Raw genomic sequence first — 12557 nt, 5'->3', positions numbered from 1 at the left:
GTGTGTGTTTCTCTTATAGCAAAGCCACATGGGGCTATCTGCTGAGCCCACCGAAGGGAATCGAACCCCTGATTTTAGCGTTATAGATCCGTAAACTTACCGCTGTACTAGCGGGGGGGGGCAAATATAAATGTAAAAGTAGAATTGTACAAAAAACAAGTAACCCGGTTTCAATTTTGGAGTGAGAAGTTTAATAAAAATCTTAGCTAAAAGTAAAAAAAAAAAACTGAATGCACTAAGAATCTTTAATTTGCTAAGAATCTTTAATTTGCTAATCTATGAATGATTTAAAATCGACCACTGATCGAAATCTATAAAAATTGAAAAGTAATAAACTCGTGTTAGAACTGGAATTAAAAACGATATAGTGGCTGATCCTGGATTTATAACGATAAATCCTGGTTTCGATACCAGTGGTGGGAACAACACAAATAGCTCATTCGTATAGCTCGTGCCTAACAACAACCAAACCTTAGAAATGCATTGTGAGTATTAATGCAACAAACTGCTTAGCTGGTGGATAAAAAAAAAAACGACTAAACCACGATAGAAATAATAGTTGCTGTTCCTTCTGTGCTCTATCACAGATTTAAGAATAGTTTTATGAAAAACGTTAAAACTTATTTAAAAAGTTTGGTTATACACTACCATGGAAACATGACTTACGAAACACGTTTTGTAAAGGGAACAGAACAATGGAGGAAAAGTTTTTACAGATAAAAATAACCTCGATGCACCCAGGATTTTCCAAAAAAAATTCTCTGTGACAGAGAACACTTGTTCTATGGAAAAATAAAAACTCTTATTTTATTGAGACTCTTAGTATATAATTATTCAATTAATCTTGAACAGTTTTTAGGTGTAATTTCAAATCGATTACTACCATTGAACAACGGTGCTAATAACAATCCAACACGTGCCGGAAAGCCCTTACTACGGAATATCGAAATTGGTTTTAACTGTGAATAAGCTGTATCCCCGAGTTAAATGTTCATTACCCTTCTGATTGACTTCGCTATATCCGAACGTTTCGTAGCAAGTAACGTGTCTGAAGTAAATTCATGCTAAACCGATAAAGACACAATAGACCAGTGCAGACATTAATGATATTGGTTCTGGTTACACCGTATCCCCAGAGGGTCTCGAAGTATATCTCCTTTGAAACTCGGTATTCTGTTCTGGATTACTGTTTCTTGTTTGGGAATTACGCTTCAACCAAATACATACAGAACTCCAGTAAATTTACGGTTAGTAATCAGGATTAAGACAGTGAAATCTTATTTGTTTGACAGATGGGAGAAGGTTGGCTTTTATAGTATTATCATTCTATAGTTGGATGGATGTTCCGCACGTGGAGATAGTAAAAAAATAAAAATAAAAGACGTTTTTGGCATTCATCCCAAATATGTTACAAAATGTAGTAAGAAAATTGTGTAAATAGAACGTTAAGTCTTTAGTTATGAAATATGTTACCATGAAAAAACTTACTAAGCAAATGCGTGTTTCTATAATAGTTTTAGAGCCATCCCGGGAATAAAAAATCTTTTAGTAAACATCTTTGGTATCTTCCTTCAGCAGGCATTTCGATCCAGTGGACAGACACATTGTCGGTATCATATTCGCGTTCGGAATAATTCATAAAACGTGATAGCCTTATGGTATTTGCTTTTCGCGGACAAGGCGTTTATATGCTGCTTTAAAATAGGTATACCACCGTACACAGTACGAACAGGAACCTTTCTCTGTGGGTTTTAACAGTACATGTATGATAAAACGTTTTATCTAGTAGACATTGGTAAAGGTAAAATAAATGAATAAAAAAACTCAGCGTTGAATTTTTAATTTCGTAATTTTTACGTGATCTGTGTGATATGTGATGTTCGTACTTCACAGATAAGTTAGAACAGAGCCATAGATTAGAGAGGTGTTAAATGTATTAGCTCTTTCAAAGTTGGGTGTGTATAAAATAAAATTAAAATAGAAAACATTTAACTCGTGTTATAAAATATTAGAAATTAGTAAATCCATCGTCAATGATACACGTATTAATCTTGATATTTATAAAGATTGCTCAAATTAACTGATCATCTTTAAAATCCGAGAGCCTTTAGTAACAATACATTTATTGTATGGAATGATTTTAACATTTGTTATAGCAGTACACTCACTTTAAGGACTAGTTTTAATGCATGTTACGGTATTACAATTAATATAATTAGTTTAACATCTGTTATAGTAGAACACTGAAAGAACTCACTTTAACATTTATTATAGTAATATATTCACTTTGCGGACTAATTTTAATGCTTGTTACAGTAGTATAGTCACTTAGTCGAATGATTTTACACATGTATATTTCTAACTCTGGAGCCTACGATATCTTGCACATTTGTAAGCATTTAAATTTACCCTAAAACTTCTCCACAGTGACTTTAGTACTTCTAGGTATTCAAAAGATTATGTATTTAATAGTTTATGTCGTACGAATTTTTGTATCATCTCTCAGCGTAACATATTTTAGATAAGTACAATTAACTGATGATGACGAGTGCTGATGACGGAGTAGTTTTGTTAGTACAGTTACCTGTTCAGTAAGATGGTATAAACTACACGTTCGTGACGTGAACTTTCCGTGAAAATCCGAAGTAGTCTTCAACATGAAAATCTTTGTTATTCTGAATATTAGCTTGATACCATTGAACTGCGTATTTAATCCTTTCTTTTTTTGTTTACTTTTTTCTTAACCGATTTACATCCCATGAAAAGGTTATAATACGAAGTGTACTAGAAATACCCCTTGACATACATAAAAATGAAAATAGGAGGAATTATAATTACATGTGAAGCCTTGATATTGTCTGGTATTTAACTGTAGAGAAATCTTTTAAAGACCCATCTACATGATCGATCAGGAGCTAACTGCGAATTAACTGCATGCCAGTCAGCTTGGTCTTGTATACTTTGGCTGTAAATCAGTCGGGCCTGGCATGGCCTAGCGCGTCAAGGCGTGCGCTTCGTAATCTGAGGGTCGCGGGGTCGCGCCCGAGTCGCGCCAAACATGCTCGCCCTCCCAGCCGTGTGGGCGTTATAAGTTACGGTCAATCCCACTATTCGTTAGTAAAAGAGTAGCCCAAGTCGCGCCAAACATGCTCGCCCTCCCAGCTGTGGGGGCGTTATAATGTTACGGTCAATCCCACTATTCGTTGGTAAAAGAGTAGCCCAAGAGTTGGCGGTGGGTGGTGATGACTAGGTGCCTTCCCTCTAGTCTTACACTGCTAAATTAGGGACGACTAGCACAGATAGCCCTCGAGTAGCTTTGTGCGAAATTCCAAACAACAACAACAACAGCAAATCAGTCTAGATTAGATTACTTGTTAGTAAAAAGCGACTAATGTATAAATTTGTTGAGATGTAGGCCTACGTCTTTTAAACTCTAGTCTACAAGTGCAAATCTCAGCTTCAAGAGCTTATACGTAATATCATAACGACGCGTGTAGTTTAAATAACGAATATTAGCTTTAAACAAGTTGGAAATTTAAACATAAAACATGGACTTAAAAAAGTGGACTTTTACGCAGCAAACATCTTAGCTGTGAACAAGCTGTAATTAAACAAAAAGGTCAGCTTTAAACGAGTTGAGAATTTAAACACAAAACATAATGTTTAGGGACAACAAGAGACCTGATGATCCACCAGTTGTCCCATCCTCTAAGACAAACTACAAAAAATAAAATAAAGTCAGCCTTTATCAATCATTTATGTCTTAAGTTTCCTTGTGAACTCAATCAAATTTACTACCTGCACAACATCCGAAGACAACCCATTCCGCAGGCCAAAGACCTTATTTGAAAAATACAATTGTTTTAGCTGAAGATCGTTTCTACCTTGCCTTAATCTATATTTGTATTCTTTAGTTCTATATTTTTCGCTGTTACGTATGAAAAGAAATATTAATGCATTGGCATTTTTAATTTCTTTTATAATATTAAACATTTTGACTTAAAAATTGACTTTTAAACAACTGTTCCCAACTGGGACAGCGGTAAGTCTATGGATTTACAACGTTAAAATCAACGGTGCGAGTCCTCACGACGGACACATTAGATAGTCCGATGTAGCTTCACTATAAGAAAAAAAAACAACATTAAACAACAAAAATCTTATCTGTAAATAAACTGTGTTAAAACAAAAATATTATCTCTAAACAAATTAGAATGGTTAAAAATGGACTTTTAAATAGCAAAAATATTAGCTGTGAGCAAACTATATATTAAACAAAAAGATTAGCTTCAAACAAGTTAGAAAGTTAAACACAAAACTTGGTCTTAAAAATAAACTTTCAAACAGCAAATATATCAGCTGTGAACAAGCTATACTTTAAAAATAAACCTTGAAAAACTGGAACGTTGGGCATAAAACCTATCCTTAAATAAAATAAGATGTTAAATTCGATTTTATTTAAAGAAAAAAAAAAAGTAAAAGTAAAAATATTAGCTTCAAATAAACTGAACTTTTTTAATGTTAAACTTGGGTTTAAACAACTGGACTTGTTGTATAAACGTTATATTCAAAAATTTGTTTTTAAATCAAACTTATAAATACAATGAAGTTTTCAAAACGCAGCTAAAAATCGGATTTTGATGCCCGTGGCGGGCAAAACACAGATAGCCCATTATGTAGCTTTGTGCTTAATTATAAAAAAACAAAATATTCGTTTTAAAGATTCCGGTCTTTATTTCTCTCAAAGCGTCGCTTCAAGAAAGTGTTTTTTATCAACACCTGTATAGAATATTTCAAATATAGATTGAAAAACCTACATATTTCTTTATAGACACTAAGTATGTTTGTCTATTTTTATTAACATACTCTAGCTGGTCTCAAATACAGTTTGTTTATTTAGAATTTCACGCAAAGCTACAGGAGGACTATCTGCCACTATCGATCCATAATTTAACAATGTAATACTAGAGAAGAGACATCTAGTCATCACCACCCACTGCTATCTCTTGGGCTACTTTTTTACCAACGAATAGTGGAATTGACCGTTACATTATAACAGTCCCATGGCTGAAAGGGCGAGCATGTTTGGTGTGACGGGGACTCGAGCCCTCGACCCTCAGATCACGAATTGAGTGCTCATGTACATATTGAAAAATCGTATTTTTATAATAGATACGTATGCTTAACTGGATTACCAAAAATTTTTGAAGCGTAAACACACGGAGTTAGTAACAATTCTGACCGATCATGTTGAGCACTTAAAGTTGTTAATTTAAGCATGGTTTTGCATTGCAACGTATAATAGTAAAAATAATCTTTATTTATAAGCGTAAAATGTTTCGTAAAATATCCCAGAATATTTAAGGCTTAGACATGAGTTCATTCACCAACTTTGGTCTTAAAAACATGACACTATAATATGTCATAAACTTTCCGTTTGTTCGTTTGTTTATTATTAAATAGAAAGTTACCAATGGGCTATCTGTGTTGTGCTCACCAAAGGTATCAAAACGCGTTTTTTAACGTTATTAAGCTACAAATTTACCACTAAGCCTCGCGAATTGCAGTATAAATGCAAAGTTTATTCAGCTACGAATCACAATATGTATATATTTTCTTTTACGAAAAACAGATAAAATTCATACTTTGTAGTATGCTTTAGACAGATAGATAGTCAGATAGATTGAACATTCTTACTAGCAAGAAACAATAAAAAAGAACATACACACTCACTCCTTATAAAAAAAAAGATATAATAGTTTACAGATACGATATCAAGTAGTTTCAAAATACTACATAGGGAGACGTGTAAAAGTCAAGTCAGAGATTTCATCTCATCAGTTACAAACAAAAAAAAGTTGTATCATAAGCGTTTAACAACGCACAACGCTTCAGTTATAACCCGGCCGTTTAGCCTCAAGTTCAGATCATGCTCCAAATATCAAACTATCAAAAGCATAAAACAAAACAACTTCGAAACAATTCCCTATGCTGCAGAAGAATTTACAATTACAAAAGAAAACAAAAATGACGCCACCTATCGTAAAGATTTTTGGAGACAAAACGAAAAGGGAAAATATCGAAATACACACTAAGAAATATACAGTAGGCAGACTGATGAAGCAGCGAATAACATCCATTATAAAGATTTTTACAGCAACAAAAACAAAGAAAACATCGATTACTGAAAAGTATGCGCAGTAAACACCATTCCGAATAGAGAATCTATAATGCTGTCTAGTCATATCAATTATGATTACTTTGTACGCTTCACGTTCGTTTTTTTCACTTTATTTCTTAGTTGTTAAGCATATATCTGCATAATGATCTATTTGCACTCTGCACGCAAAAGTGATCGAACCCCATATTTGAGCTTTTATAAATCGTCAAGCTCACAGGTTAACAATCACAGGGCAGTTTGTTTTTTATTAAGTTTGATTTCATTTGTTCTGAATTTTACACAAAGCTACACAAGGCTATCCGTGCTAGCCGTCCTTAATTTAGCAGTGTAAGACTAGAAGAAAAGCAGCTAGTCATCACAGCCAATTCTTGGGCTACTTTTTTAACAACGAATATTGGTATTGGCTATCACATTATAACGATCCTACGGCTGAAAGGACGAACATGTTTGATGTAACGGGGATTAAAATCCACAACCTTCAGATGACGAGTCGAGTGCCCTAGCCACCTGGCCATGTCGGGCCTAGACAAGAGGATAGGCAGCTATTTAACACCACACATATCCAACGCTGGAGCTACTCTTTTTACCAACGAATAGTGGGATAAACCATTACAGTATAACATCCTCACGTCCGAAAGGAAAAGAATGTCAGTTACGGGTATTTGAACTGGCGACCCCCTTTTTTGTGTGTGGAAAAAAATCTTTGCGTAATTATATTACTATAGCTTGCAGTAAACCTGTCAGAATTTGTTGAGCGCTGTGATGCGGAACAAACAAGTAACAACAAACGTTTAGCATACCATTCACGCACTTTCTTCTCAAGCTAACAAAAGAAATGTTCATCTGGACAAGCTATCCATGCACGCGCCGCAGCTTGTACTTTTAAAGGTGTTGCTATTTTAAAATAAGAAAACTTCTCGAAACTCGAATTTCTGAAACTCCACATTTTGTCTGTTAAATAGAATTCACTTCGGTCTTCTTTCTCTTTTGTTTTTTTTACTTTCTCTGCGAATTCTGCCAAACCCACCAAATTTAATAACATCTACTCGTATCTGTCTACTTCTTCCCCTCACTCGTCCGAAGAAACGTATTGAAATAAAGACGGCTTATAACTATACACTGCATTCATTTGGCTTCAATAAAGTTCTTTCAGACACGACTGAAAGAGACGTGAATTTGACTTTCTTTCAGAAGGGTGGGATTTCAGCTGTACCTAACAGCAGAACGTTAAAGCCTAAAGTGAAGCGAAACTTAAGAATTGTTTGATGATTCGAATTTGAGGTTACTGTTTTTTATTATCATGCGACATATAAAACCTGATAAACTGTACCGAATGTTACTAGGCTTAGACAATTGTGAAATAACGATAACGTATTTTTATACCATCAGTATTTTCTTATATTAAACGCAAATACACGCGAGAAACAGTTACAATAAAGGATATATTATATCAAATTCATTTTAAGATATTTACTTATTTCAAATTCAATCTTTTTTTTCATACCTTGCATCAACTAACTATGGCTCCGATGTCATACACTGCTGGCCAAAATCTTAAGGTCAATAAACATAAAGAAAAAATATGCATTTTGCATTGTTAGGTTCAACCACTTATTTGAGTAGAGCTTCAAAAGATGAAAATAAGAAAAGGGAAAATAAAAAAAAAAACTTTTTAGCATTTAATAGGGAAAATGTGAACACTATGAAATTAGCCGAAATACTAGCTGGTCAAAAGTTTAAGACCATACGAAAAAGAAGTCCTAAACATAGTAGGAAATGCCCAACAAGAGGTCTCAGTAGTGAGTTGCACGGCCGTCATTGCGAATAACTTCAAACATTTGCTTTAGCATGGTCGATATAAGCGTTTGCAGAATGCTGCCTGGAATGTTATTCCAAGTGGTGTGGTGAAGATGGCTTCACGAAGATCATGCACTGTTTGGAATTGACGTCCATTTCTATAAACTTCCCTTGCTATCCACTCTAAACATTTTCAATGGGATTCAGTTAGGGCGAAGGCGCTGTATGGTCCAAAAGAATCACGTTATTCGCCATGAAAAAGTCCTTTATCCTGTGGGCATTGTGAATTGTAGCGTTGTCCTGCTGAAAGATCCAGTCATTTCCACTCAAGCGAAGGCCTTCAATTAATAAAGATGCTCTCTCCAACATGCCAATGTAGCCAGCTGCTGTTTGACGCCCCTGTATAACCTGAAGCTCCATTGTTCCATAGAAGGAGAAAGCACCCCAGATCATGATGGAACCCTTTCCACTGTGTCGTGTAGAAAATGTCTCCGATGGGATATCTTTATCGTGCCAGCAACGTTGGAAGCCATCTGGACCATCCAGGCTAAATTTTTTTCTCATCAGAGAGCAAAACCTTCATCCACTTTTATACGTCCCATGTTTGATACTTCTCAGCAAAGTTTAACCGAGCTGTTTCGTGGTGTGGAAGGAAGCGTGGCCTTTGAAGACGTTTACGGTTTTAAAAGCCTTTTTCTCGTAGATGCCGTCTTATTGTTCTTGAGCTGCATTCTGCGTCTGTAATGCAAAACCTTCATCCACTTTTATACGTCCCATGTTTGATACTTCTCAGCAAAGTTTAACCGAGCTGTTTCGTGGTGTGGAAGGAAGCGTGGCCTTTGAAGACGTTTACGGTTTTAAAAGCCTTTCTCTCGTAGATGCCGTCTTATTGTTCTTGAGCTGCATTCTTCGTCTGTAATGGCCTTAATCTGGTTCGACAATCGGCTGGTGTTTTGCCGGACAAACCGTCGAATTCTCCTGCTCAATGCCGGCAACATTTTCTTGGGCCAACCACTTGAAATTCTCGTTCCATATCCCTCAGGGTCTTTTAAGAATTTACAATAGCAGTTTTACTACGTCCAATCTCACCAGCGATGGCATGTTGAAAGAGATCTTGCTTTTGCAGCTCGATAATTCTCCCACGTTTCAACTCTGTCAACTTTTCAGTCTTTGCCATGCTTTTACCCAATGTAACACAGGATATGTCAGTGGGAAATGTTGACAACGCTAAAGCTTGAACACAAATGACTAAATTAGTTACGTGTTTACCGATTAACGCTTCGTTTCAGTATGGTCTTAATCTTTTGACCAGCTAATATTTAGGCTAATTTCATAATGTTCGAATTTTCCCTATTAAATGCTAAAAAGTTTTTTATTTTTATTTTCCCTTTTCTTATTTTCATCTTTCAAAGTTCTACTCAAATAAGTGGTTGAGTCTAACAACGCAAAATGCATATTTTTTCTCTATGTTCATTGGCCTTAAGATTTTGGCCAGCAGTGTATCAATGAGTACAATAAAATCATAATACGCATCTATGTTCTTGTTATATACAGACCTTAGTACTAGTCCTTCTGTAAGGACCTAATGTTATCATGTTTGGTCACCTCGATGGTGACCTAAGTCTAATATTTAATTTGTTTTGTTTGTTTAAAATAAAGTTCCTTCGCGGAAATCGAACACGACTGTCTAACCTCTGTCATATCAGAGAGGGTGTTGCTATATTTTGAACGCAAGTATTTATAGGTCAAATATATCAGTAATTCTTTATCTTACAGTTTTTTCACGTTTTATTTTGTATTCTAGTCGCTTACCAGTATACAACAAAATGAAATTTCTTACCTTGACTTCTTTCTCAGTTTATGTTTTTATAGCGGTTGTGATAACTCTATTTATTTTTCCCATAGAAATGCGACAGTCTTAGCTATTTCATTATTAGATTTGTTGTTGTTGTTTATAATATCAATATCTTTTGTTAGGTTTGCTGTTGTTTACAATATCCATTATTAGATTTGTTGTTGTTTATAATATCAATATCCATTATTAGATTTGTTGTTGTTTATAATATCAATATCCATTATTAGATTTGTTGTTGTTTATAATATTAATACCCATTATTAGATTTGTTGTTGTTTATAATATCAATATTCATTATTAGATTTGTTGTTGTATATAATATCAATATCCATTATTAGATTTGTTGTTGTTTATAATATCAATATCCATTATTAGATTTGTTGTTGTTTATAATATTAATATCCATTATTAGATTTGTTGTTGTTTATAATATTAATATCCATTATTAGATTTGTTGTTGTTTATAATATTAATATCCATTATTAGATTTGTTGTTGTTTATAATATTAATATCCATTATTAGATTTGTTGTTGTTTATAATATTAATATCCATTATTAGATTTGTTGTTGTTTATAATATTAATATCCATTATTAGATTTGTTGTTGTTTATAATATTAATATCCATTATTAGATTTGTTGTTGTTTATAATATTAATACCCATTATTAGATTTGTTGTTGTTTATAATATCAATATTCATTATTAGATTTGTTGTTGTTTATAATATCAGTATCTATTGTTTCGTTCACAAGTAAAAAAGATGATAGTAGAAACGGATTAATAAACTGAATTACAAATGTAACCCATGTTAATCATTATTCGTAGGCCCGGCATGGCCAGGTGGTTGAGGCACTCGGCTCGTAATCCGAGGGTCGCGGATTCGAATACCCGTCACACCAAACATGCTCGCCCTTTCAGCCGTGTGGGCTTTACAATATGACGGTCAATCCCACTATTTGTTAGTAAAAGAGTATCCCAAAAGTTGGCGGTGGGTGGTGATGACTGGCTGCCTTACCTCTAGTCTTACAATACTAAATTAGGAACGGCTACCGCAGATAGCCCTCGTGTAGTTTTGCGCGAAATTCAAACCAATCATTATTCGTGGCGCTGCTAAACTTAGATCTACCTCTAAGTTTTCTTCAATAGTATATAGCAAAGAAATCTACAGACTTTAATGTTCGGTCTCCTCTAACAACTTTCTTCTCTTCTTTTTCTTGGTGATTATCGTCCAACTGATTAATATACCTTAAACGAAGAACCAGCAAGATAAACTCCATACGAAACTGGTAAAGACATATTAACTGTATTTATTTAAAACTACAAGAAGCAATATCCTTACCTTCCTAACACAGAAACTCGGTGACACTTCACTTTCTGTTTTCCATCGTTGTTTAACTACACAATTTCAACTTGCTTAAGAGAGCAACAGTAACTAAAGATACGTTTGTTGCACCATTTCATAAATGTAGCACCTGAGAAGGTACGAAAGCTATTTTAGTAAGAAGCATCCTTTGCTGTCTTTCTTCTCAAACCCTAGACCCTGAATGAAACAACATCCAGCTCTCCGAGTGTTTTATAAGCACAACTAGAGCACTCGCGCCTAACATTAGCTCCTTTATGAACTCCGAGGGAACCAATGGTTACAAACCGCCATCTAGTGTTAATTTAAAGCTCTATTTTTAAAAGCAGGCTTCCTTCCCACTTTGATAAACTTTATACATAAACAGGAAACGTTTGTTTGTTTATTAAATTTAAGCTCAAAGTTGCACAATGGCCTATCTATACTCTGCATACCACGGGTATCGAAACCGTATTTCTAACGTTGTTAGTCCGCAGACATACTGCTGTACCACTGGAGGATGGGGCATTTAGGAAAAGAAACATCCAAAAATTCATATTTCTACGTGTCCTTTTTTAAATACATTTTTGATCAATTTTCACGTTTTAATTCACACTTTCTTAACAGAAGTTTTCATTCAATTCAGATTCGAAAAACTATTTTATGAATGAAATTTATAATGAAGTTCATACGTTTTTTTTAAGATTATATTACTTTGACATTTTTTTAATAAAACACTTATTTTACCACTTAAACTACAGTCTTACTAATGTACCTATTATGATTCTTCTATTATTTTATAATCATTTGTGTTTATTTGTGTTTTGTTTTTGCACAAATACTGTTGAATGTGTTTTGCACTTCCAACTGTGGACGTGTGATAAAAGTGATGCGTAATCCTACTATTCGGATTGTTGTAAGTAGCCAGATAGAAGACGAATTTTTAAGCGTTTGCCTTTTCTATTTCTGGTCTGTAGCTCTATATTAAGAACGACTATTCCTGAGCCTTCAGGCCTCTGATTTGGCCGTTAAGCCTATTTGTCACATGTTTGTTTATTTTGAAGTTAAGCACGAAGATACACGATGGGATTATAAGCACTCTGCCCACCAAGGTTACAGACACCAGCTTCTAGCGTTGTAAGTCTGCGAACATTCCGCTATGCCACTAGGGGGATATTTGTCACATAAATACGTTCAGTTTCAAAATTTTTATTGTGAAACGCAAAACTACGCAGTATCTTCTTCCACTGTACATGTGGCAGAGACCAAACCCTAGAACTGAATGTTATAAGTTCGTAAGTTTTATCATTAAGCCACCAGAGGTAGACTAAAAATACTAATTAAATTTATGCTCATCAGGTGTCACTCATAACAGAAGAGTAT

At 34.5% G+C, this 12557-nt stretch overlaps 1 protein-coding gene across 2 annotated transcripts in view; it reads right to left on the bottom strand.

The window, feature by feature from the left end:
• Positions 1-11419, bottom strand: part of LOC143224910 (uncharacterized) — a 55048-nt gene extending 43629 nt beyond the window's left edge. For both annotated transcript variants that reach the window (XM_076453375.1, XM_076453376.1), the window contains exon 1: positions 11175-11419. The gene's annotated coding sequence lies outside the window, so the exon portion shown is untranslated. The remainder of the gene's footprint in view (positions 1-11174) is intronic.
• Between the last annotated feature and the right edge of the window lie 1138 nt (positions 11420-12557).

The sequence above is a fragment of the Tachypleus tridentatus genome, chromosome 9 (assembly GCF_004210375.1).
Source record: "Tachypleus tridentatus isolate NWPU-2018 chromosome 9, ASM421037v1, whole genome shotgun sequence".
NCBI classification, from domain to species: Eukaryota; Metazoa; Arthropoda; class Merostomata; order Xiphosura; family Limulidae; genus Tachypleus; species Tachypleus tridentatus.
Note: the sequence above shows the minus strand (reverse complement) of the source record. Positions and strands in the feature narration are given on the sequence as shown.